Source organism: Puma concolor, chromosome B3, assembly GCF_028749965.1.
Source record: "Puma concolor isolate L17-30 chromosome B3, mPumCon1.1.hap2, whole genome shotgun sequence".
Lineage (NCBI taxonomy): Eukaryota > Metazoa > Chordata > Mammalia > Carnivora > Felidae > Puma > Puma concolor.
Window position 1 is genome coordinate 110,795,706 of NC_141672.1, and position 23,633 is coordinate 110,819,338.

The following is a 23,633-nucleotide window of genomic DNA, read 5'->3' on the forward strand; positions in this document are numbered from 1 at the left end:
CACCCCTTCCATCTTCTCATCGCCGGGAACCTCACCTCTGCCTCTCTACACTCCCAGCCCCAGAGACCGCTGTCTCCGCCTCCGCTAACTTATGTGGCTGTGACACCTCCATCTCCAGGTGGCTCTGGAGCCTCCTGGCACTGGTAGGTCAGAGAGGATGCCTGAACATTCAAAATGAAGTCATAATGCTTTCCTGAAGATGTTGGTTGCAGGTGCACCCAGGAAGGGTGAATTTCAAACAAGGGCTTTGTCCAACAATGGTGTGGATGTTAATGGCCTTGGAGGTGGTGAGTCCCACATCATTGTCCCTAAAGGTGTGATGGCATCTGGGAGTCACACATCAGAATCTCCACCCCCAACTCAGAGGCCCCTCCCAGGCACTGGGAGCTCTCCTGTTTCTAGGCTAACTAGAAACTCATTCTCGCTAATAGGACACAGAAGGAATGGGACTGGACGGTGCAGGTTATGTAATTAAAGCAAATACACACATGTGTGGGGGAAAAGGCAAGCTTTAACCCAGGGACCATTCTTTCTAAGGCTCGGCCACAGTCAGGAAGGGAGCAAGGAGTGCCTTCTGGGGCCTCTCAAATGCTGTCACATCAGCGGATGCTTATACCACCAGCAGGAACTGCCTGCCCAAACCTTAGCCCCCATCTCCCTGGGCCCCTGCAGACTGGCCAGCGTGCCAGACACAGCCAGTGTGCTGGAAAGGGCCCTGACCTTGGCCATAGCCGTGGGTTGGAATCTCCCTCTGCCACTGATTGTCTGACCCCAGGGCAACCCTCAAAACTCTCTGCTAGTCTCAGTTTTCTCATCCCCTAAATGGGGTTTCGTGCATGCCCGTCTTGAGACACTAGTTAATGCTTGCATCATATTTCAGTGCCCGGTCCATATCCCCAGAGCAAGACTGTGCTGTCCTGGAGTAGATGCAAGAAGGAAGCATCTCGTACACCGAGTGCGGCAGGTGCAAGTGTTTGAGGCTGTCGGTTGCTCTTCCTGACACCTGCAGAGTCCATCGCTGCAATTCAGAGCCAGGTGCTTGAAAAACCGGGCCGGGCCTTGCTGAGGACGGGCCGCGTGTTTACGCCCAGAGCACCCACTCTGCGCCAAGCCCTGTGTCACGTGAGTAACCTCCCTCCGATTCTTTTTTTTTTTTTCCCAGTTTATTTTTGAGAGAGAGAGAATGAGTTGGGGAGGGGCAGAGAGGGAGGGAGACGCAGATCTGAGGCAGGCTCCAGACTCCGAGCTGTCAGCACACAGCCTGACTCAGAGCTCGAGCCCATGAACCGTGAGATCATGACCTGAGCCCAAGTCGGACCTAAGTGACTGAGCCACCCGGGCGCCCCCTCCCTCCAATTCTTGTGGTCCTCATTCAACTGATGGAAAAATTACGTTGAGTCCCAGAGCCCAGTGCACTTCCTAACTTGCTGTGTAACATCGGGCAAGTCACTTGCTCTCTCTGAACCTCCATCTCCTGATTTCCACCTCACATCTGCTGCAGTCTCCCTCCCCGCCATGCCTTTCAAATTCTCTGCTGGCTGCTAAGCTGCATCTCCCGGTAAATCATTGTAATTATCATTGTGAAGCTTTGTTGTTAAGACATGAGTGAGAGAGAGAAGCATTCCTAGTCACCAAAGAAGACATTAGTAAAAGTAACCCCCAAAGCGGGAATATGGAAGGGAAGGGGGAGAAAAGGGCAGAAAATGCAAAGTTAACCCCTCCGAAACCGCCTTGGAGGGATTGGCTGGAGGAAAAGAAGGGGGGAAAGCCTAATACCCACTTAGTAACCACCACTAAAGATCAATACTGGACCAAAATAGAATCCCACGTAGGAAATGATCTTGCTTCACAGCCCTGGGAAAAAAAAAAAAAAAAAAAAAATTTAACATAGAGAAGCCATTTAAAGCAGAAAAAATATTTGTATGTAAAAGGAAATATTTTAGGTAGGAGTTGAATACCAAATGATTTTGGGTCTCTGTGGGGAGTAATGAGGCATAGCAAACACACAATTCTATATGCATGTAATATTATCATCGCACGCCTCGGAAAGCTTTTAAATCACAGAAATGCAGTTAGGGACCATTGTACAAAATAAACATCCCACTTGGTGTCTTGCCTGCCCTAAGTTCCTTGATCTAGAGCAGCACTGCCAGATTTTTACAGCCCCATAAATTAACGTGGTGCTGATTTGATTGAGCTAAATTAATAAGACTTGTGCTTTGTTGCAAAATAACTATTACAGTATGTTGTGGGGACGCACTGCCGATAAGGAAATTGCCGCCTTTAACAATCCCACTGAAGTTTCATGGAGGATTTCAAAACCGATTTTAATTAAAACAAAAGCCGATGTGTGGCAATAATGTGGGTGTTAAGGAGAGAAAATGCAAAATGTCTTTTTAAATCCATTTTAATATGTCTTAAGGACTGGATGATCGATGTGGTGAGAGCCAGCGGCTGACATCATGCTGGGATGCTGCCTGTGTTCCCTGCTTCGGCGACACTGGCACTTTGGGCCCGCCCTCGGGCCTCTGCGCTGGCTCATGACTTCCGGGGGAGGGGTCATCTCCTGAGTCGGGGCTCCAGGGGACCAGCAGAGAGGGCTGGTCCAGGAGCCTCAAAACTGGAGCCACTAGGGGCCTCGGGGTTGGAGGAGGCAGGAATCAGGGCCCGCAGTGCCTCTGGTGCTGGACAGGAGTGTGTGTTTGGTTGGTCAGCCGGCCAGAGCCACATTCAGTCTCAACTTCTACTCCTCCGTTCCGTTAGCTGTGAAATGGGAATAATGCTAGAATTCACCTCACAGAGCTGCTGTGAGGCTGGTGCCTGGTGCACCGATGCCTGAAAAGGTAACTTGTTGACCGAGGAAACCCCAGCAACATAAATGCTAGTTTCCTTTTTACTTGTTTTAAATCCGAGATGGTTAGCCCTTACCCAAGGTCCGGCTGTACACAAACGACACACAAAGACCAGGCAGTGATGTTTTGAGGCCCTGTGATGTCCTGGGTGCTGTTCTGAGCAACTTGTTCGCATGTGCTGTCCCCCGTGAGGCTCAGAGGTGAAGGGAGGTGTCTGTATCACACAGTGTCATCAGTGGTGAAGCTGGGATTTGAACTAGGCCCGAGTCACCCCAGCACCCTGCTCTGAACCACCAGTGGCCTTCAAACTTCTTTGAAAAATAATGCATTTTCCCATATGACCCAGTGTATACAAACACACACCCTTATAACTAAAGTAGAAGTTTCACAAATGTAATGTTTTTACATTACGGATGATGCATATAATGTTTTTATTATTCCATTTCTTTCGTAAAAGAAACTGTTCATGACTCGCTTAATGCTTTTGCAACCTGTACTTGAGACTCAACCTTTGGTTTGGAAAATGCCACATGCACTTGTCACTATGTGGGAGGCTTTCTGTGTGTACTCATTCGACCAGCCCACCTGCCCAGGAGGTGGGTAGTGGTGTGTCCATTCTAGAAACGAGGAGCTGAGGCTCAGGAGGGAGGAGTGGCTTGGCCGCAGCTCTGACCTTGCACCTTGTGATCGTTATGTCTCGACCATTGCTACACCAATATGCTCCTTTGGGGAATTACCACATCTGCCTGGTTCTTTCCCAGTGTCTGTCCAGTGCCTGGCATGGAGCAGCCCCCCACCCTGGGCACTGTTGAGTGAATGAATGAGTGGTGCGGCCAAGCACCAGTTCCCATGCTGGGCTTCCATAGTCCACCAGGCTCCATGCCAGAATTCTCTCTGGCTTCTCTCCGTACCCATCCTCCCTCCTTGGGGACAGGCCCTCCTTGTGTCTCCCAAAGGCAGGGCCAGCTTGGTCTGGCAGGCCTCTACCAGGTCACAGGTTATAGCTGACAGGACTAGAAAGACTTTCAGTGGGAGGGGAAGGGCTCTCTCGGGGACTCCAGTAGGGACACCCTGCAGGTGACCGCCAGGGGAGCCCAGAAGGAGGAAGTTGGAACCATTCAGAGGAGGCAGAGGGGAGAGTTCACGGGAGCCGTGGAACTGAACTGATTCTCATCAGTAGGAGTCTGTGCGGAGGTGGAATCAGGTCCACATCCTGGTAGGGAGGCCGAAGTGTCCTCATTGGTTAATGAGGAGACATTTACAAGGCAGAACCAGCAGCCTTCTCCGGAAGTTTGCCTTAAACACAGACGGAACTTGGTCTGCCTGTCAACTCTGCTGGCCCAGGACTTGAGACCGAGCTGTGGGATCTTAACCATCCCAATGAGGGGGTCCTAAGGATCCTGATAGCGCTCGGGTCTGGTGGGAGGCCCAGGAAGAGGCTGGAGTGGGAGAGGGGTGCAGACGCAAGCTCCTAGGCATCCTGAGTACCTAGTGAAGGGCTAGGAGCTGTGGGGAGACCCTGGGAAGGAAGAAGGTGAGAAGAATGGACTGGAAGGGGGCAAGGCCCCTTAGGAGGCTCTCCAGTCTCCAGGCCCAAAGCTCCTTCCCCATAGGGAAATGTCCATCTCCCCTTGCCAGGGACACCAGTCCCCTGGCTATTTCTTCCTTGGGTTTTATACTGAAGTGGCTGCTCTGTTCTGTTGTAGAAGATTCCATGTGCTCCAGCAGCAACAAAGAGGAGACCCTAGCGGATGGATGAGCCAGCACTTTGAAGAGCTGGGTCCCGATGCCAACAATAAGGTAAGGTCACCTCATCCATGCCCTGGCCAAACTATGGCTGCCTCCTTCTGCAGGACACAAGAAAACCTCCTCTCTAAATCATACCTGTACCATTTGGGCTGTGTGGCCCACAGTTGCTCCCTCCTACTCACCACATAGCAGAACGATGAATCTCACCACTTTGGAGCCACCATCCCTGCATCTAAACCCCAGGTTGGCTTCTTCCTAGCTGGGTGATCTTGGGCAAGTTATTTCAGTGCTCTCAGCCTTAGTCTACCCATCTGTAAAATGGGATACAAATTCTACTTATCTTATAGGGCTGTTATGAAGATTAAATGAACCCATTCAGATGAAGTGAGGGCATCTAGTAAGCACTGGCAGGAGGTAGAATTATCATTTTTATTATCTTCTTCCTCGTACATGCACTGAGCAGGGTCTTAGCAAGGTCTGTACTGGGGGTGGGGGTGGGAGCCTGGGATAAAGAGCTGCATAAGACAAGGGCCTGCGTTTAAGGAGCTGAGTGCCCAGGGAGACAGATGGGGAAAAGCTGAAGAAATGCTGCTCTGGGACCATGACTTCAGACTCCAAATTTAGTGCTTCCCCTAAGAAGCCACAAAACAAAGATCCTGTCTCCTGCTTGCTGCTGGCACCCATTCCCCTCCCAGAACACCGGAACAGAAGGAACCCCACACATGTCAACTGGGCTTTTCTCTCTTTATAGCTGGGGAAACTGAGGTCTGGCCGGGAAGGGGCTGGCTCAAGCCTTGCAGGGATGAAGTCAGACCCCACTGGGACCCAGCTCTCTCTGCTCTCAGACTGGGGCTCCCCCTACTTCTCATAGGAACCCAACTACATGCCCCCTCTTTTTGTCGCAGGAGGGGTTGAGAGGCAGAGAGAATAGAAGCCTTCTGGACGAGGCCCACTCATTCTCACCAGGAGCTCTTAGACCTGGCATTCACTGGATTTTTCCTTTTTGTTCCCTCATTTCATCTTTTTTTAAAAACAAAGTGTAATTAACATACAGTGTTATGTTCGTTTCAGGTGTACAATATAGTGACTTAACACTTCCATACATCACCCAGTGCTCATCCTGATAAGTGTCCTCTTAATCCCCTTCACCTACTTCACCCACTGCCCCCTCCTCCCCTCTGGTAGCCTTCTGTCTGTTCTCCGTATTTGGGTCTGTTGTATTTTTGGTCTCTTGTTTTGTTTGTTTTGTTTCTTAAGTTCTACATTTGACTGAGATCCTCTGCTGTTCATCTTTGTCTGGCTTATTTCACTTAGCATAATACACCCTAGCTCCATCCATGTCGTGGCAAATGGCAACATTTCATTCTTTTTTGATGGCTGAGTAGTATTCCAGTGTGTATATTCACCACATCTTCTTTATCCATTCATCAGTCAGTGGACACTTGGGTTGCTTCCATATCCTGGCTACTGTGGATAATGCTGCTTCAAAGACGGTGTGCATGTGCCTTTTGAACTTCATTTTACCTTTTTTTTTTTTAAATACTTTTTTTTTTCAACGTTTTTTATTTATTTTTGGGACAGGGAGAGACAGAGCATGAACGGGGGAGGGGCAGAGAGAGAGGGAGACACAGAATCGGAAACAGGCTCCAGGCTCCGAGCCATCAGCCCAGAACCCGACGCGGGGCTCGAACTCACGGACGGCGAGATCGTGACCTGGCTGAAGTCGGACGCTTAACCGACTGCGCCACCCAGGCGCCCCTGAACTTCATTTTACCTTTAAATCATCTTTTCTCTTCCTCTCATTTTAGGGTCTTACCATCTACCTCATTTTTTCTAATCCCACATTACTATTTGGACTCCCTTTACCAATTCTCCCATTTTTTGCACTTAAATAATTAATTTACTGTCACTTTGACGTTTAGAACTGGAGCCACTCTTCTGGTTGCTCCAAGCGAGTCCCTCTCACTTATACAGCTTTGTATCTCCCAGATTCTAGTATCTTATTTTTTAAATCCCATTGGTTTTGTTATTCATAAACTCCCTATTTTCAACTCTTGAGTTCCTTTTAACATTTGTTTTTAAAAATTTCTATCATCTTACTCTCATTTTAATTTTGACCTTTTATAATTCTCTTATCTTACCTTTATTTTTAAAAACCATTTATTCATTTTTGAGAGAGAGAATGGGGGAGGGGCAGAGAGAGAGGGGAACAGAGGATCTGAACAGAGGAACAGAGCCATCTGTGCTGATAGTGCAGAGCCCGTTGCAGGGCTCGAACTCATGAACTGTGAGATCATGACCCAAGCCGAAGTCAGATGCACAATTGACTGACCCACCCAGGCGCCCCTCTTATCCTACTTTTTATTATTTCTCCATTCTTTATTTTCTCGTCCTCTTTGTAACCCTTTTTACCTGGGAGTGGCCATTTATGACAGACAGCAAGATGAATGGGTGCAAGGGAATCATAATGAAGAAGGGACCTGTGCATACCTGGGGGTGGGTGGATGCGTCAGCTTCCCACTGTTTTTGTGGTTGGCAATCTAACATGTCCATTTAAGGAAGGGGCATTATATCCCTCAGTTAACTCAGTGTGGTCACAGGACTGGTTCTTTGGAATCAAGTTACCTTCTGGCCATTCGTGTCAATTGAGACTTACGAAGAACCACAGGTCTTAAAACCCATAATCTTCACGGTGTCAAGGCCATGGATCTGGAACAACCGTGCCAACAGCATGTTTCTTGTTGATGGCACCTCCTGATATCAATCAATTTTCCACTCCTTTCCCCCTCCCTGACCCCAGTCCCAGCTGCCATCATCTCTCACCCTGTCCACTTCAACAGCCTTTGGACTGTTCCATCTAAATTTGCACTGTCTCCAACTCCACACAGCAGCCACGACCTTTATCCTGGTGTGACATCTGACTGTGTCATCCCTGCTTAAAAGCCTCCAAGGACTGACAAAACAGTGGGAGGTTAGGAGAATCAGGACCATCCTTCCTGGAGAACACATACCAATTACTCAGGCGCATGAGCAGGGCTCACAGTTAGTGGGCTAGGAACCCCCACCGTCCTCAGCAGGACTTTTTGCCCAACGGCCACCATCCATCACTGCCACTACCCACTGGATGGGGCCATCCTGCTTCCTGCTTTCGTTTCTCAAATTGAGAAAACATGCTAATCTAGTGTTGTGGAGAAAGCATAGAACACCCTCTGTTTCTAGCAATATGACAGTTTGGGTCATTTAGACTAACCCTCAGGGTAGAAACAACTATAAATGCTGAATACAATGAAAGATATCTTCTTACAAGCATTAAAGAGCTGACAAGAGAGTAAAAAGCTACAAGGCCAAAACCTCATTGACAGCAGGGGCTCTGAGAATGCTGCAGCTACTTGTGCCTTAGGGCATTTGCCCAACCAGCAAACTTGAGCTTCAGTTTTGACATTGCCAAGGGTTCAGGGGAGAGAATATAAAACCCATCAGCAAAGATGGGGAGTCTAATAGGATGTTCTCCCTCATAAAGGTGGAACTCCAAAGGGAAACCCTCAGTGTATGTGTGAACCAAAAGAAAAATTGCCCAATCTCTCCCACACCCAGGGACTGTGAGAAAAATTGCCTTGGTTCTGAGCAGAATAGAGAGTAAAACGAATCACCCATGAAAAATGGATTTGTAGCCCAAATCTATATCACCTGAATAGTCAAAATAACTAGCCATGAACCTATGTAGTCTTGGACTGGCAAGACTTTAAGGTACCTGGAAGAAGTAAACCCAGATCTTTTCATCCCAGTTTCCAAAGAATTACCAAAGACAATTTCCCAAGGAAAATGAACAACTCAGACAAAAAAATAACCACGTACCGAAGGAAGCAAGGCACCGGGAATGAGAACCCGAAGAAACAGCAGAAGCAGATCTGCAAGATTTCAGATATTGGAATTATCAGATACAAAATATAAAACAACTATTTAGAAGGGTAAAAAGATAAGGATGATAGTATCTGCAGGGAACAGGAAAATGTTAAAACAAAAAAAAACAACAGATAAACAGATATAGAGACTCAACAGATTGTAAAAAGAAGGAAGTATCACATTTAGAAATGAAAAACATAATTGAACACTCTATGAATCTGTATAATAGTAGATTAGACATAGTTGAAGAGAGAATCCATGAACTGGATGAATGCAGCAAAGAGAAAAAGGAGATGGAGACTATCAAAGAGAAGTTAAGAAATATGGGAGATAAAATGATAAGATCTAATATACGTCAAATCAGAGTTCCAGAAGGAGAAGCTTAAGAGAATGAGACGGAGGCAATCATTTAGGAAATAATGGCTAAGAATTTCCAGACCTGAAAAAAGATTTTAATCCATCATTTTGAGACACTTAATGAAACCCATGAAGGTTAAATAAATAAAATTCACATGTAGATTCCTCAGAGTGGAGCTTGGGAACACCAAGAACAAAGGGAAGATTTTTAAAGCTTCCGGAGAAGGAGGAAAACAGGTTATAATCTACTCAAAAGAAAAATGTAGATTAGCAGCTGACTTTCAGCAGCAGCTGTGGGAGCCAGAAGATAGTAGAATATTTTAGCATATTGTCGATTAAAAGTAACCACCAATTTAGAATTCTGTAGTGAGTAAAAATGTCTTTCAAGAATAAAATAAAATTAAGGCTATTCATATAAAAAATAAGAAGAAAAAAATTTGCCATTCGCAGAGCCTTCACCAAAGGCAATGCCAAAGGTTGTACGAAAGGGAGAAGGAAAGTTATTCCAGAATGAGGAACAAAGCGTATAGACAGATGAAGAGCATAGAAGCTGGGAAGTATATCGGTAGACAAAATAAATACTAACTGCTTTAAGCTGTAACAATAGTGTTATTTGAGATTTTAAAAAAGATAAAATTTAAAATATGAAAACACCAACATCTAGGTCAGGGATTGAATGGATTTTAAAGTATTTTAACATCCTTGTACAGTCCTGGAGGATGCACTGGTTAATGTAGTGCACTGGTAATGTAATGCACTGGTAATGTAATGCACTGGTAAGTGATAGTTTTTGAGTACAGGTTCTTGTAATTTCCGGGTGAACTTTTAAAAGAATAAAAACAGAGAACACACCCGTTGAACTAATTGGAGGGGCAATTCTGAATGGTCCAAAAATATTCCATTAATACAAAAATACAAGAAAGGAGAGTACAAGGAACACAGTAAGGTGGAACAAATAGAAAGCACAAAATAATGTAGGAAAACATCTGAAGTACAAAGATCCATCCAAATGGATGGAAGAAAACCTCTCATGCAAATATTGAAAAAAAGCTGATAGAGCTGTATCAATATCAAACAGCATAGTGTCTAAGGCAAAAAGAATCATTAAAGATAAGAAGGCTTTTGTACAACAAAAAGGATAAAATGCAGTTACATGCAAAAACATGGGTGAAACTCACACGTAGTGATGAGTGAAAGAAGCAAGACACCAAAGCATCATTACAGTACGATTCCATTGACACTAAGTTCAAAAAAACAAAAGCAGGAGAAACAACTAAACTGCATTGTTGAGTGACCCCACAATTGGTAGTAAAATTATAAAGAAAGGCAAGAAAATAAAAATCACCAAAGTCAGAATAGTGATTACATCTTGGGAGGAAAGCAGTTGTGATCCCAAGGGGGGGGCCACACAGGAGTTCTGGGGTGCCAGTGAAGTTCTAAGTCTAGTGGTCAGGGTGGTGACTGCTCAGGGGCTCATTTCATAATTATGCTTTACACTATATATATAAAGTTAATGTATTTTTGCACAGTTTATTTAACAACTGGAAAAAAATTGGACACTCTTGAGTTCTAGATCCTTTTCCAACATGTGGTGTCCATAAATTCTTTGATATTCCTCCTTTCAAGAGATGGAAACTAATTCTCCTCCCCTTGAATGTGGACTGGACTTAGTAGCTTGTTTCCTACTAATAGAATAATGTGGAAGTGATGATGGGTGATTTCAGAGACCAGGCCATAAAAGGTGCTGTAAATTCTTCATTGTTTTCTCTTCGATTGCTTGCTCTGGGGGAAGCCATGTTGTGAGAGCATCATGTGATGAGGAACTTAGACTGTTAGCCAACAGCTCAGTAAAAGAGCTTCCTGGGCAGCAGATCCTCCAGCCCTAGTCAATGCTTGGATGACAAGCTGCTCCCACCAACATCCTGACTGTGACCTCACAAGAGACCCTGGGCCACAACCACCCAGATAGGCTGTGCCCAAACTTGTGTCACACAGAGACTATGAGTCAATAAATGTTTGGGTTTTTTTTAAGTTGCTGAGTTTGGGGATGATTTGTTACACACGAGAGATAACGAATTACACATCACTAATTTGCTGTTGACCATGGCTGCATTTCCTCTCTGGAAACATCTTCCTCTGTTTTCTCGACTGTGCAGCAGAGAAGCTGGGCTGCATTGTGAATGGCAAATACGTATCACCTAGCCAAAGAAATGCCAATCAGTTAAGGATTCTGAGACTGCCCCTAACATCAGGGTGACAATGCAGCAAGTGACTGGAGGGCTGCTTATTTACCATGCATACCTTCCCCAGACTAAAGGATCACTAAATCCACGGAGGGGGTGGTTATCTCAATTCCACACCCACCCACTCCCCCCTTACCAGGTATAATTGTTTTGGAAGCCCAAGCTCCTTACCACAGCAGTGACAAAAGCATCTGGTCTCCTTGTCCTCCAAGACCGCGTGTCTGAAATCGTTCAACTAAGACGTATTGGCCAGAGCTCTGGCGAGGAACCCGGGTTCAAATTCGTCACTTAATATCTGTGTGACCTTCATCCACTTCATTTCTCAAAGCCTCAGCTTCCTCACCTGTAAGATGGAGATTTCTCTAAGGATGGAATGAAAGTCCGTGGCAACTGGTCAGTCGGTTCATCAGGAGTCCTTGTCTCCATCCACCATGAACCCATCCTTGAGCTCGGGGCGTTTCGGGGGATATAGTGAAATATGCCGGTGTCTCTTCCCTCCGGGAACTTGCTGCCTATGTGAGGAGACAGTGGCCATGCGCCACTATCAGAGAACCTTTCAAGCTAGTACAAGTACAGCCTCATGGACTGGATGGGCAGTATATGCTCTAGTACTTTTCCAAGTGTGGTCCCCGGACCGGCAGCATCTGTCAGCATCACCTGGGAACTCATTAGACACTGAGACCTAGGGGACCACCGAGGAAACCCAGCATGCTAAGGGTGGCGCCCAGTGATCTGTGCTGTAACGAGCCGTCTCCAGGATTCTGAGCACACTCAAGTCTGAGGACCATTGCTCTATGGGAATTCGGGAGCCAGGGGGACCCGGAGAGGCCTGATGGAGGATCTGGAATTGGAACTATGAAGAAGGACTAGAATATGAATAGGCAAAAGAAAGGGTGAATGTGGTTTCAGGTAAGGGCAACAGCATGAGCAGGGGCAAGGAGACAGGACAGCTTGGCGTGTACTGGGTCCGGTGAGGGAACCAGCTGATGGAACAGAGTGCAAACGCTGAGAACAGTGGGAGCTAGGGTCAGAGAGGTAAGGGCCTCAAGTGCCAAGAAGGAGGTTGGCCTTGACAGAGCAGGCCAAGGGAGCCATTGCAGGTTTTTGAGCAGGAGAGTGGTGACAGCCTGGTACCTCTTCCAGACCCACAGGCTAGAGCCCCTCCCTAGGTCTCACTAGGCTCAGAAGGCAGATGAATACCTACATGCACCAGCATCCCCTGAAGCCAGGGATATCCTGCTATGAGGCGAGGAAACTGTAAGGGAGAAGGCAGGCCGGCAGCAGCCCCGCGGCCTCCCTCCCACAGAGGACCTCTGAGCCCCAGCCTCACATGGGCCTTGTGCAGGTATTGAATTATGAATGGAGATTGTACAGAAATAATTGCAAACATTATTGCCCCCCCCCCCACATGTGTGTCCTCTGCAGGGCTGCGGCAATAGATTTTGTTGCTTTAACTCTCCAGGGTAGTTGTAAATTAGAGCTCTCCCTTAACAGTGGGGCAGAGATCCTGAGGAGAGGGAATCCCTTTTGAAAGCCCTAAAAGGGACAGACCCCTCAACCATGTGCATGGGTTACCCTCAACTTTTCCTTTTGTTTGATCTATTCCACCCATCCCTATTAAATAACTAATTATTTAACATCTTTTAAAGCTTTGTTATATATTAGAACAGGCAGGACACAAATGAGTGCTTTTAATAATATAAAAGCCCATTAGCTTCATTTACTGTTAATGTTAAAATAAACATGAGGCAATTTAGATATACTATTCCAATTTCACGGAAACTTTGATGTTTTTCTTCTCTAGTCACATAATTAAGGGAAAAACTACTAATGATATTAAGTTTGTACAGTGTTAATGACAGAAACAGGCACAAGCTGAAATTGCAGCCATTAATATGAAAAAATAAAATATTTAACAGGGGAGATAGATGAGTGCAATTTTAATAAACCAAAATGAAGAAAATTAATTTTAGAAAGTTCCACAGTCTTTCACATGCTACCATTACACAAGCTGTCTAATCTATTATTTTTGTGGTCTGGATTATTTATCGACGGTCCGGAGGAATGCCCTGGTTTTTGCGTATTGTTTTGTGGATGATGAAGATTTTGCCTTTCTTTGTTTAATGCTTTCCCTTTACTGTACCGCCAGTCCCCAAACGGAAATGGCTTTATTTACAGTGTGTGCTTGGACAGAAGGACTTTACCAACAGCCTGTAGGTGAGACGGAAGGGGTGGTGTGATGTAACCTATGGAGAGATTCTAGTGTGACCACTGACTGCCAAAGCCTGAGTGGTTACAGTGGCTGAAATATTGGGTTTGACTCACGCGTGGTTACAGTGGCTGAGGTTTGACTCACGCGTGACAGCTGGCTCCCAAAGAAGAACCCCCTGTGTCCAGTGGGTTCAGCCATTGCTCTAGCTTTAGCTTTCCTCTCTGGGTCTGGGCCTTGCCACTTATGGTGGGTTGAACAGCATGTCCCCCGAACTCACTGGAAATAGAGTCTTGCTTGGTAGATGTAATTAAGGTAAGGATTGAGATGAGATTGTACTGGGTCAGGGTGGGCTCTAAACTGAATGAAGTGTCCTTATAGAGACAGAAAAGACAGAGACACAGAGAGAAAGCCAGGACGAGTCAGAGGTAGAGGCTGGAATGATGTCGCCGTAAACCAACAAATGACTGGAGTGAGCAACGCTGGAAGAGACAAGGAAGGACTCTTTCCTGTAGCCTTCAGAGGGAGTGTGGCCATGCTGACACCTGGATTTCAGACCTCTGGCCTCTAGAATAAATGTCTGTTGTTTTAAGCCACCAAGTGTGTGGTTATTGGTTACAACAGCCCTAGGATACCAGTGCCGTGCTGGAGAGTGACAGCATGGAAATGAGCATCCCTGACCTGTCTCATGAAGGCCACGGAAGGTTCGGGAATGGGGGGAATGGCACAAGCTGCCCAGAAGGGAGTGGAACGTGGAAGCAGGAGCAGAAGGAAGGGAAGTCCAGGCTGCTAGGACACAGCCCTGTAGCCAATGTAGCATATGTGACAGAGCAGCGGCAACAGGAAGGCAGCAGGATGGACTGGCCCAGAGACACAGGGAGGAGTCCTGGGCCTTGGTGGTGGCTACTAGGCAGGTCGTTGAGCCTGTGACCCAAGTCCAGGGAGGTAAGGCATGGAGCCTGGCGCTCTACCTATGAGGTGCTGGGTGCTGGGGGAGCCAGTCCAAAGCCTGTTTGTCAGAACAGCAGCCTAAGAGCTGATGACCAGGAAGGACAGGTAATGGTGTTTATGGTGTGTAAGGCGGATAGACATCAGCCTCTCACCTTGCCTTCAGCGGGATCCAATGAGATAGCTGTTCTTAACACCCCATTTCATAGATGAGAAAATGGAGGCTGGGAGAGCTGAAAACTGGCCTGAAATGGCATAATGAGTGAGGAACAGGGCTTCACCCCAGGAGTCCCCCCCCCCCACTAGCTGCAAGAGAGGCTTCCATTTGACTTCATTTATGTTTCCAGACGCGCAGCCCTGCACGAGACCTGTGGGGGACAGAGCCGAATATGACCAGGCGTGGCAGTACCGACGCTGGGTCAGTGACAGGAAAGCCCACAGGAACGGGTTATGGGTGGGGACATTTACTTCCTCTGATTCCAGGAGAGCTGAAGTGGGGGCAGCTCCATGGTTTTTTACTTCAGTGGCTTAGCATGTCTTCCAGAATTTAGGCGCCCTCCATCTGTACCAGTGATCAGGGGCAAAGCCGCCCTCCTGCACTGGGCCTTGGGCCTGGGTCGCTGCAACCAGACCTTTCTGCGTGGCCCGCCTCTCCGTCAAAGTCGGCCAAGAGGGGGCGCTGGAGGGCAACCGCGCGGCGGAGCAGGGGCTTCCCACTTCCTCCCGGAGGCTTCCAGCTCCTGCCTCGGGCCTTTCCTCCCGGCAGAGGCCAAGCCTCCAGCAGCCAGGCCCAGTGAGCTTGCTGTTTCTCCAACACGCGCAGATACAGCCTCACCGCACACTCCCTCAGAACCTGGACCAGGCCCCCAGCGCGCGTCCTCCGAGCTCGGAGACGTCAGCACCTGCCAGCAGCTTCCGCAGCTTTCGGCCCCCAGGTCAGCTCCGCGGCGCTCTCCTCTAGATCAGCGCGAATGATTTCTGCTTCCTGCAGTTGCTACCTCCCTTTTTACCTTTCAAGTGACCTAGTTAACATTCTTTAAAAAAAAAATCTTTAATGTTTTATTTATTTTTAAGACAGAGACAGAGCATAAGTGGGGACGGGGCAGAGAGAGAGGGAGACACAGAACCCAAAGCAGGCTCCAGGCTCTGAGCAGCAGCACAGAGCCCAACGCGGGGCTCCAACTCACAAACTGTGAGGTCATGACCTGAGCCGAAGTCAGACGCTCAGCCAACTGAGCCCCAGGCGCCCCAAGTTAACATTCTTTATACCTAGTTAACAATTAGTAATGTCTGCTGTTAACACAGCCTGTATGGTGTCCGACTCTTGCCTGGACCCTGCCTGATACCCCTTCTTTCTGCCCTGATGTGCCCAGTGTGTTGGTGATGTCGCTCCTCTAGGCACAGGGTGGCTGCAGCAATGCCAGTTGACAAATGTCAATGAGCAGGCCCAGAGGTGGAGAAGTACTTCTCTCTTCTCGTTCCCAACCGGAGCCGTTTTAGGAAAAGAAACATTCCTGCAGCCCCGCCCCCAATTTTCCTTCACATTCCTTTGGCCAGAATTAGGTCACAGGATCCCTTCCCAGAAGCAACACCTGGCAAGGGGAATGGGATGTAGTAATTAGTGTAGACTGAACAGGCCCCATCTCCCTGGGGCTGAGGCTGCCCTCACTCCCAGGGCCAGGCAGAAGTGGACCAGCTGAACAAAAGCCGGGCTCTGCAAGCAAGGTGGGAAGAAGGGGAAAGGTCCTGAACTGAGGTCAGTGCCCCATCATCCATCCGGCCCTCCAGCTGGAGATGCCCGGGCTTTACAGATCCCCGTGTTAGGTGCTGACTCTGGAAAGGCACAGCAGGGCACTGTGGGGCCCCGAGAGGCAAGCAGGAGCTCTGGAGAAGATCAGGGGAGGCCATTGGGTGTGAACTGAGTGTGAAGGACGAGGTGACTTTACTAGGTAGCAGGTAAGGCTGGACTTCCCGGACAAAAGATGGCCTGAGCAAAGGTACAGAGAGGTAGGGTGAATATGGCTCAACTAGAGACAAGGTGGTTGAGTGTTATTTGCGCACAGGAGGCACGGGGGAGTGGCAAGTGACATGGCCTTCCAGGCCTGCAGGGATCGAGCAGGGAAGGCCTGGTAGGGTGTATGGTAGCCTGGGGTTTGCGGCTACAGTGCCTGCTTCTGGAAGATCGGCCTGCAGGAGATGTCTGCCATGGGGGCAGAGAGCTGCAGCTGCCTTCTCTGGTCCTAATGGGCCGCTGATCCAGAGACGCCCTCCCTTCCTCCTTCCCGCCTCTCACCACACAGCCATTGCTTTTGTTAATATCACTGAACAGAAACCAAAGGAGTAAAAATTACAGGCCCAGCCCCAAGGAGCTCACAGCTTAGATTTAGTTTTCTCTTTTGGAAATTGAAATATAGTTGATATTTTTATCAACTCACATAAAATGTATCCTTGTAACCACTTTCAATTGTACGGATCAATGGCATGGTCACATTGTGCAACCATTACCGTCATCTGTCTTCAGAACTTTTTCATCTTCCCCATTACCACCATCTATTTTCAGAACTTTTGATCTTCCCAAACTGGACCTCTGTCCTCATTAAACACTAGGCCTCCATTCTCCCCTCTCCCAGCCCCTGATAACCAACATTATACCTTCTGTGTCTACGTATTTGATTATTCTAGGTACTTGATAGAAGTGGAATCTTAGAATATTTGTCCTTTTGTGTCTGGCTTATTCTGCTTAGCATAAATCTTCAGGGTCTATCCATGTTTAGCATGTGTCACAATGTCATTCCTTTTTAAGGCTGAACAATATTCCATTGTATGGATATACCATATTTCGTTTATCCATCATCCAGTGAGGGATATTTGGGTTGTTTCCACCTTATGGGTATTGTGAATGCTGCTACGAACATGGTGTTCTCAAATATCCATTTGAGACCCAGCTTTCACTTCTTTTGTGTATATACCAGAGGGGAAATTGTTGGATCAAATGGCAATTCTATGTTTAATTTGTTGGAAGGACTGCCATACTGTTTTCTACAGTGTCTTCACCATTTTATAGTCCCACCAGCCGTGTGCCAGGGGTCCCCGTCTCTCCACCTCCTCATTTGTTTTCTGGGTTTTTGATAATAGCCATCCTGATGAGGTGAGGTGGTACAGTTTAGCTTTTGAGCCAAGGCAAACGCATGTGAAAAGTAATCAGTAGAATAATAACACAGTAGAAACATCAACAACCATGAGGAAGTGGGGAGGGGGGACCATGCAGATAGTGGATAAGAGGATTGTGTGAGGTGTGAAGGATGCCTCAGACCCAGGAGGATGTGACATTCCGGGAGAAGGTGACATCTCGAGGCAGGGACCTTGGGGGTGGGGGAGTTGGCTTTGGTTACTGCCTGGGGGGAGGGAGGCTGGGGGCTGGGCGAGCAGGGGCAGGTGTTGGGGGTCGTGGGCCAGTGGGGGAACGCCATGAATTCATGGGCGGGGCCTGTCCCAGCTGGATAATATTCCCCCAACTTGTACCCTCTCCACATGTCTTGCCATCCTTGGCCCCTCCCCACCCCACCTCTTTCTCTCTCTCTTGCAGTTGTATTTCCAGTGCCTGGTCCAGAGTCTGCACGCACCAGAACCTTAATGAGTGTTTGTCAAAGGAAGGAAGAGGGGGTGGATGGAAGGGTGGTTGTTAGCCCACAGATAAGGAAAACTGAAAGACAGGCTAGATCTCGACCCATAGAATTGCAGCCGTGGCTGAGTTTTCACGATGCTCACTGCCCCAAACCACCCCACTGCCCCCCTTTGCCACTCCATCCATGGGCCATGCCAGCTCCTCAAAAGAAACTCCCCATGCAGAGATGAAGGACATCATGATTTTCCCCATGCCCAAGCCTTACAGGAAATAATTACAGGAATTAATTAATTAACAGCAGGAAATAATTGAGTAAATTACTTTCGCTTGCATGTATGAAACTGCTTGTTTGGGGGGGGGACTGCTTGTATATGAGGGTGTGGGAGAGCTAGAGTGAGGCCCCCAGCAGCCCGTATGGTGGGCACAGAGTCATCTGTCTCCTCCTCTCTGCTGTTCATGAATCAAGTTCTTATCTGGAGAGAAGAACTTGACTGGTGTCACCAAGGCGTTTAAGCTGTAATGTATAACAAGGTGGCCACTGCATTGCTGACAGTCACTGATCCAGAAGCCAAAGGGAAATGCATTAACCACTTTAACTGTCTGGAAATCTAGCATAATGAACATCCCAAGGTGTCTTATTACTAGCTCACTGTTGCCTGCCTTGTTACCATTTAAATTTTCCTTAAATTTCTTGGGCGGGAAATGTTTCCATAAATGCAGGTCTGGGGAAAAGGACTCAGAGTCTTTCTGGCAGTGGAGGGCTCAAAGCCTCATAGATTTAAGCCATCTGGTGTTTTCCAAGACACCTTCACCTCTGCTACTGAAGTGTTCTTAGTAAACTGTGTCAGGGAGGCAGGGCTAGGATGATTCCAAGATGTGGCAACATGGGTGAAGAAAGAGGCCATGAGGGGTATGGGGGCAGAGTTGATGAGTCCAAAGACTGGCCTCTCTTTTCAGGCTGTTGCTGCCTTGCAATGTGACCCAGAGTGAGTCCCTTTACCTCCTTTGGGTCTCGGTTTCTATAGAGGACTCTCTCAGTGCCCCCAAGAGCATCCCCCAAAAGTACCGTGTCCCTGCGTGTCACTGTTCCCCCCACACCAAAAGTTCTCTACCTTGACACTATTGGTATTTGGGGCTAGGAAATCCTTTGTGTGGATGCTGTCCTTGGCCTCCAGATGCCAGCAGCCCTCTCTTACCCCATCCCCCCCAACACCACAGACGTGACAACCAAAAATGTCTCCAGACCTGGCCCAATGTTCCTGGGGGCAAAGTCACCACCTAGAGAACATCTGATCTGTGCATAGCTGTGGGATCTGGGTAGAGCCACTCATTCATTTCTCAGACATTGTGAAGCCCCTCTCTTGTGCCAGGTCTTGGGGATGTGATGCTGCCTCTCTTTGTGGAGTTCACGGAGTCTCAGGGGAGACAAGGCCATCGGAGCATTGATAGTGGGAGAGCGTGGGGAGCTCCAGGAGCTGAGGACAGTGGCCTAGAGGAGGATGATCCGAACTGAGCCCTGGAGAGAGATACCTGCATGATGGGCTCCCATGCTAAAGCCTACCATGATGCCCAGCATGAGATCAGCTCCTTTGGTTTGAGGCCCTCGAAACCCCACTTAGAAGACAAGAGTGTGTTCTGGGAGGTATGGGCAATAGGTGTTTGTCAGCCATTAACATCTTGGCCTGGGTGGAATGACCCCTGCCACTTGCTGGCATCCTTCCAGGCCTAGCTGAATGGCTGCCTCATCCATGAATTTCCCTGGAGGGTTTAGCTAAAAGCAGTCCCTTCCTTCTCACCTCCTAGAGCCCAGAGGGAATGTGACTTGTAAGTTAGAAGTAGAGAGTGGGAAGTGAGACCTTCAGCATCCCTAGTGCTTGGAAGGGGCAGGGCAGGTAGGGCAGTATGTTGGGGGCTGAGTTCGAGGCAGCCGGGCAATGGAAGTCTGGCTGTGGGGATCCAGAGCCTGGAGTCTGATGAAGAGGAAAGAGGAGAGAAAGGTATCTAGCCTAAGCCCCATCTTCACGACAGTGTTGTCTTTTGCTGATCCTGAGGGTACTCACAGACTTAGAGGGCACACTTGATGCAATTGTCATTCAAAGTGTGGCCTGTGGACCAGAGGCATCAGTGTCGTCTGAGAACTGGTTAGAAATGCAGAGTTGTGGCCCCAATGCTGGACCTATTTAATCAGAATCTGCATGTTGATAAGATCCTAGAGGACTCGTGTGTCATTTATGCGTCCCTCCCTGTGCTAGACATTGGAAAGGAAACAGAGTGGGCAGGCGCCTCTCCCCATGGTATTTCCTGCTGGCCAGGAGACAAGAGCCCCACAGCCTCCTCCCCTCGTACCCCATTATCTGAAGGATGAAGTCTAATCTCCTTTGCCTATTGCCGAAAGCTCTTGGCAATCAAAACCACACGTCCCTTTCCAGACCCGTCCTCCAGAATTCCCCTCCAGGTACCCTGGGCCCTTGCCAAGCTAAACAACGAGCAGTTTCTTAGCACACGCCCTGCCTTCCAGACTCCACAGCGTTGTCCAAGTGGCCCCATGGCTGTAAAGCACTCTCCTGAGTCTAAATCTTGCAGTGCTCACGCAAGGGTCGCCTCCTCCTAGAAGTCTTTCTTGTACTGCCAAAGTGAGCTCTATCTCCTGTGACCCCTCCCCACCCACTGCTGGCCCTTCTCTCTCCCCTGCCCTTACCCGTATCTTTAGCCTAGATCCACGACAAGACTGAATCTGCCTGAGGGCAGGAGCCAAGTGCAATCATGCACTCAGCGCAGTGCCAGAGGAGAGCTCTGTGAGGGTCTCTTCACTGACTGACTGATTGGCTGACCGTGGACAGAGGCAGGGGGTATCAGACCCAAAGGGAGGCGTAGGAAAGCAGAGAATGGAAACGGACACTTGCAGAGTGTTAACTATGTGATAGACACGGCATGGTATCCAGCTCCATCCTCGGAGTAACCTTTCGGGCCTCTTTTGGAGCCTTGTCTGCAGATAAGCGATGTAGGTTCAGAGGTGTTAAGTCACTTATTCAACAGCGCAGAGACAGTGAGTTGCTAAGCTGGGATTCAGATATCTGTCTGCTGGCTCCGAAGTCCACGTTTGTTCACGACGCCATGAATCGGTCTCAGAAGACCCACAGTTCTTGTTGTGCTGTAGCAACCAATGGGAAGGCAAGATTCAGAGAGCTGAAGATCAGTTTGAGGTCACTTGGTCTAGCTACTCGTTTTTACTGGCGGTAAATTGAGGCCGAAGGAGCAATGACTTGCTCAAGGATGTGGCAGAGCCGGGAACATACCATGGGTGACATCAAGGCCGTGTCCCTTTCCTCTGTGCCAGACTCAGGAGGAGTGAGTGGTCAGGGCTGGGGTGGTCAGGAAGCCATTCTAGAAGGGCAGAGCCGTATCTGGGTAGGGAGAGGAAGGAAGTTTTACGGGCCATCCACTGCACATTAGACAGTAAACTTTTGCCATCTCATTTAATGCTTGCAACAGCCCTTTGGTCATCCCATTTTCCAAAGTAGAAAGAACTGTGCAAGTCTTTGGAATAAGCAAAAAGAGATTAGTGGTAGGCTCGAATAGTATGCCTTTTTGGGCAATCTGTTCATTTTATATTGTCTGAGCGATTTTACAGCTAAGTTCCAGAGAACTGATAATAATGCAAATGATCTTGTCCATAGAGATGCAAATAAATTTTGTCTGTTGGGATGCAAATGACTATGACCCTGAGGATATTGACCATCTTTGCAACTATTTGTAAATCCATTTCAGATTGTCTAATATGTGTGCTCTCTAGATTCTCCTTTGAGCCAGTTTTTAATACCTACTGGTCCCCTCATTAATTAGTGAGTTAAATAAAATCTTTGTTCATCTTTATATTTGTAATAAAGTACTTCTTTTATATTTTAAAAAGTGTCCTAGGGGTGCCTGGGTGGCTCAGTCAGGCGACCGACTTTGGCTCAGGTCATGACCTTGCGGTTAGTGAGTTCGAGCCCTTGTGTTGGGCTCTGTGCTGACAGCTCAGAGCCTGGAGCCTGCTTTGGATTCTCTGTCTCCCTCTCTCTCTGCCCCTCCCCTGCTTGCACTCTGTTTCAAAAATGAATAAACGTTAAAAAAAAAATTTAAACAAGTGTCCTTTAACATAGAATTGCTAAAAACAAGACAACAGGCCCAATATGGAGTCACTTATGCTAAGCGCCTCATCACCAAACTGAGATTTACTTTAAAGTTTCAGCTCTCCCAGAAATGGAATCTTAAACCAATCAGGAATTACCTGATGGGCACTAGTGAGGTCATCTGCCTGATAGATAGACCCCTGCCATTTCCTAAAGGAAAGTGACCTTGCCACAACCAATCCATTTTTTGCTAGTATAACTTCCTTGTTCCTACCCCCTTCTGCCTGTAAAAGTCCTTTGTTCTGCCTGGCTCCCCAGAGCTCCTCTCTATCTGCTAGATTGGATGCTGCGTGATTCACGAATCTTTTCATAAAGACCGTAAGATCTTCAAAATTTACTCAGTTGAATTTTGGTTTTTTTTAAAAAAAAAAAATTTTTTTAACATTTATTTATTTTTGAGACAGAGAGAGACAGAGGATGAGCAGGGGAGGGTCAGAGAGAGAGGGAGACACAGAATCCGAAACAGGCTCCAGGCTCTGAGCTGTCAGCCCAGAGCCCGACGCGGGGCTCGAACTCACGGACCGCGAGATCATGACCTGAGCCAAAGTCGGACGCCACCCAGGTGCCCCGAATTTTGTTTTTTAATATGACAGAACTTAGCACTTAAATACCTTGCCCAGGGTCACAGCGTGTAAGAGCTACCGAACATTATATTCCAAACATCGTGTTCTTTCTGGTACACACCCCCTGCCCAACTTGACACTCCTTCTTCTAGCTCCTGGTTTGTGAGGGGTATAGCCTTGTGGCCACTTTCGCTTCTGGGAGCTTCAGTGTCCTCAGTTGTGGGTTGAGGATCTCAAACCTTCCCTGCTTACATCAGTTAGTCAAATCGAGTCACTTATATGGAAGCCCTTTGGGAAAGACGAAAGCCCAGCTATAAGTAAGTGGATTATGATGAAGGTGGTCCGTGGGTCTGTGGACTTGGACTTGGATCTGAGGGAGCATTCCGGCTCTACCGCTTGGTAGCCCCGTGACCTTTTTCAAATCACAAAGTCCTATCTGGGACCCACAGTCCCTGCAGCTGTCAGATGGGCTTGCCCTGCCTTCCTCACTGAGCTGTCGTAAGGATGGAGGGGAGGTAACAGATGTGTGAGTGTATTAGACTCTTAGGTGCCAGAGAGGGGTTAAGCTTCAGTGGGGTTGTGACAGCTGTTGTTACTGTCCTCACTCCGCTGCTCTAGAGGGCGTGGGGTAGATGAAGTTTGAATGCAGGAGCTCCTGGCCCTACTCCTGGCCTCCTTCTCTGGGGACCAACGGGTGCTGCTGGGAAGGCTAGTTCCTGCCTCTGGCTATCTGCCCTTGCCTTCCTCTGCATCCCTCAGCCCAGCCAGCAGCAGATGTCAAGTCTGCCTTCATCTGGAGGCCCTTTCCCATTGAAAGCTGGGGAGGCATACATTTTCCCAGTCCCTTTAGACACACTGTGGAGCCAGCGCTGGTGTTCCATGAGAAGGTCATTCACACAACCCTTGTATCAGCTCATAGGCACTTCCCCGCTTGTTTGTACCCACTTGATCCTGGAGCCCCGTCCCACCTGGATGTTTCTCCAAGATGATTTTTCAGCAGGTGTGAGCAGAT

General features: G+C 48.1%; 2 long non-coding RNA genes across 2 annotated transcripts in view; one reads left to right on the forward strand and one right to left on the reverse strand.

The window, feature by feature from the left end:
• Nucleotides 1-883: 883 nt before the first annotated feature.
• LOC147580284 (uncharacterized) overlaps nucleotides 884-23,633 on the forward strand; it is a 46,293-nt gene continuing 23,543 nt past the window's right edge. The window contains exons 1-2 of the long non-coding RNA XR_015252734.1: nucleotides 884-1,122; nucleotides 4,559-4,652. This is a non-coding gene — a long non-coding RNA (uncharacterized LOC147580284). The remainder of the gene's footprint in view (nucleotides 1,123-4,558; nucleotides 4,653-23,633) is intronic.
• On the reverse strand, nucleotides 10,877-11,585 carry LOC147580285 (uncharacterized). Its single transcript, XR_015252733.1, has 2 exons — nucleotides 11,276-11,585; nucleotides 10,877-11,059 (listed from the first exon to the last, which is right to left on the reverse strand). It is a non-coding gene; the product is annotated as an uncharacterized LOC147580285 (long non-coding RNA).